This window comes from Mus pahari, chromosome 14 (assembly GCF_900095145.1).
Source record: "Mus pahari chromosome 14, PAHARI_EIJ_v1.1, whole genome shotgun sequence".
Lineage (NCBI taxonomy): Eukaryota > Metazoa > Chordata > Mammalia > Rodentia > Muridae > Mus > Mus pahari.
This window is the reverse complement of record NC_034603.1, coordinates 9,275,605-9,279,054: the sequence shown is the minus strand read 5'-3', so window position 1 is coordinate 9,279,054 and position 3,450 is coordinate 9,275,605. Positions and strand designations below refer to the sequence as shown.

Here is a 3,450-nt window from a genome sequence, read left to right as displayed (position 1 = left end):
GACCTTCCCAAAGTTCCTAAGCTGACCTTTTCCACATCATGTTCTTTTTAAAATGTCTCTTTTGCCGGGCTTGGTGGTGCACACCTTTAATCCCAGCACTTGGGAGTCAGAGGCAGGTGGATTTCTGAGTTCGAGGTCAGCCTGGTCTGCAAAGTGAGTTCCAGGGCTACACAGAGAAACCCTGTCTTGAAAAACCAAAAAATCAAATCAAATCAAATCTATTCAAATCAAATCAAATCAAATCAAATCAAGTCAAGTCAAATCAAATGTCTCTTTTGTCTTACCTTAATTTTTCTCTCCTTTTCTTTTTATTTACCACGTGACTTCAGAAACATTAAGTGGGCTTTATGCACTCCAGAAGAGAGTACCAGGTTTCATTACAGATCCTTGTGACAACATGTGGTTGTTGGCAATTGAACTCAGGACCTCTGGAAGAGCAGTCAGTGCTCCTAACTACTGAGCCATCTCTCCATCCCCCTAAGAAGACTTTATAAAATGTCAAGCAAAGCACATTAATTTCCATCTCTTTCCCAGAAAAATTTCTTTTTAAAAGACACAGTCTAGCAATTAATAAATGCTGCCTTAAGTTTTATCATCTATCTTCTTACATGTTACTAGTTAGTAGAGGTTTAATGGCATAAAACTCAGTTATATGAGAAGCTAGATATTTATCTAATTCCAAATTGCTGGGAGTGTCATTGTATTTCCTCACCCAAAAGAACTTTCTTTAGATTCTTAGGTTTTCCATTTGGTGAATACTATATAAAAAAAGTTAAAGTTTTAGTTTGCCAACTTGCACGGTGAAGGGTTTATATTCATATTATTTAAAAGCAATGCAAGGATCAAGTTAGAGCCGGGAATGTTTCTGATGGAATGAAATGACCAAGGAAGATAATTTTTGATAGGGATTTGAATGAAACAAAACAAAGATGAAGCTTACCACTGGCACTGGTTAGACGAGAGAGCTTGGCTACATGGCAATTTTCTAGGGTCACATTTCCAGAGAAAGTGTTCTAAGAGTTCCCAGGAAGAGATGTAAACATACGGACTAGAGGAACTGGGTGTAGTATTTGACTATGCTTGGCCCAGGGAGTGGCACTATTTGGTGGTGTAGCCTTGTTGGAGGAAGTGTGTTTCTGTGGGCCTGGGTTTTAAGACCCTTGTCCTAGCTGCCCGGAAGCCATCTTTTCCTAGTAGCCTTCAGAAGAAGATGTAGAACTCTCAGCGCCTCCTGTACCATGTCTGCCTGGATGCTGCCATGTTTTCACCTTGAAGATAATGTACTGAACTTCTGAACCTGTAATCCAACCCCAATTAAATGTTGTCTTTAAAGATTCTAAGGACCATGTCTGCGAGTTAGGATTCTTGATCCAGAGGCAATGACCCTGATGGGATGGAGCTGGGAAGGTGTCATCGAGAGTAAATGGAATGAGATTGTGAATGGCTTCTTGATGACATGAATCTCTCAGAATCCTTTCTCCTGCCTATGGTTTTGAGAAGCCCTCTGCTATCCAGCAGTAAGTCATTTTTCCTTGAATCAAGGGCTATAATGTGATTGCTGAAGCCCAGTCTGGGACTGGGAAAACAGCTACATTTGCCATATCAGTTCTGCAACAGATTAAATTAGATCCAAAGGCCACACAGGCTTTGGTTCTGGCACCCACTCGTGAATTGGCTGAGCAGATACAAAAGGTGGCTATGGCATTAGTAAACTACATGGGTGCCTTTTGTCATGCCTGTATTGGGGGCACCAACATGCATGCTGGGGTGCAGAAGTTGCAAATGGAAGCTCCCTGTAAAATCATGGACACCTCTGGCTGGGTATTTGATATGCTGAACCGAAGATACTTGTCTCCAAGTACATCAAGATGTTCATACTGGATGAAGCAGATGAAATGTTAAAGCATGGGCTCAAGGATCAGATCTATGATATATTCCAAAAGCTCAATAGTAACACAGAGATAGTTTTGTTGTCTGCTACAATGCCTTATGATGTCCTTGAGGTGACCAAGAAGTTCATGAGAGACCCTATTCAGATTCTTGTCAAGAAGGAAAAGTTGACCCTGGGGGGGGGGGTAATCTGCCAATTCTACATCAGTGTGGAGAAAGAAGAGTGGAAGCTTGACACATTGTGTGACTTGTATGAAATGCTGACCTTCACCTAGGCAGTAATCTTTATCAATATCAGAAGGAAGGTGGGCTGACTCACTGAGATGATGTATGCCCGGGATTTCACTGTTTCTGCCATGCATGGAGATATGGCCCAAAAGGATTGAGATGTGATCATGAGGGAGTTCTGGCTTGGCTCTAGCAGAGTATTAATTACCACTGACCTGTTAGTCAGAGGCATTGATGTACAGCCCGTCTCCTTAGTCATCAGTTATGACCTTCACACCAACAGGGAAAACTACATCCACAGAATTGATGGAGGTGGTCGGTTTGGCCGTAAGAGTGCGGCTATTAGCATGGTGACAGAAGAAAACAGAGGACTCTTGGAGGCATTGAGACTTTCTACAACACCTCCTTTGAAGAGATGCCCCTCAACATTGCTGACTGCATTTAAGAGGGGCTGTCCTGCTACCTGGCCCTAGCCCAGAGTTCAGTCCTGTGGAGCCGAGGAACAGCTGGAGAGGGGAGGGAAGGGAGCCAAGGGATGGACATCTTGTTTTTGTTTGTTTTGCTTTTTTTGTTATGTTTTTGTTTGTTTGTTTGCCCCCCCCACCCCGTTTGAATAAATGTCACTTTTTGAGAAAAAAAAAGAGTTGCCTTGGCCATGGTGTCTGTTCATAGCAGTAAAACCCTAACCAAGACACTGGGGGAGATCATGATATACCCCTGGGGAATACATCTTACGGAAAGCAGTCCTAGCACCCCCCTGATCAGCATCTCACCATGTCTTCGACTTGTTTCCAAAACAGAGCGCTTACTTCTTTTAAAGGAGTGTAAGGTATTTACGTGGAGGGTTCATCTTGCACGTTTATGTTCTATGACCCTGCACAGCGTTTAGACTCACCCTACCCAGCCTTAAGCCACATATAAGGTCTTGGACACTGGACACAAAATGACAGGAGAGAATTCACCAACTTATCTTCTCCTGCAGTGGTCTTCAGTTTCTAAGTTTTTAAAGACATACCTAGGCCAGGACTGGGACTCAGCATTCTCATCAGGAGACAGGGACTTCCAGCGTGAAGAGAAGAAGCCTTCAGATATGAACACTCAACTCTAAGAATGAACAGGATGAAAAACTGGGTGAAGAAGCTAGAATGGCTTAAACTTTGATTACTTTCTTGTAGAAAATTAGGACTCTGAATATGCTCCAAGGTAGAGTGAGGAGAGCCCAGGGGACATTCTGAAAACCACGGCCAATTTGACTGGATAACCTTGTTCAGTTCTCACAATGTCTTCCTCACAGGTCTTCCAGGCAGAAGTTTGATATTCAGTCCTGAGTGG

General features: G+C 43.0%; 1 pseudogene; it reads left to right on the top strand.

The window, feature by feature from the left end:
- The first annotated feature begins 1,345 nt into the window (after window positions 1-1,345).
- Window positions 1,346-2,563, top strand: LOC110332268 (annotated as a pseudogene).
- Window positions 2,564-3,450: the final 887 nt, after the last annotated feature.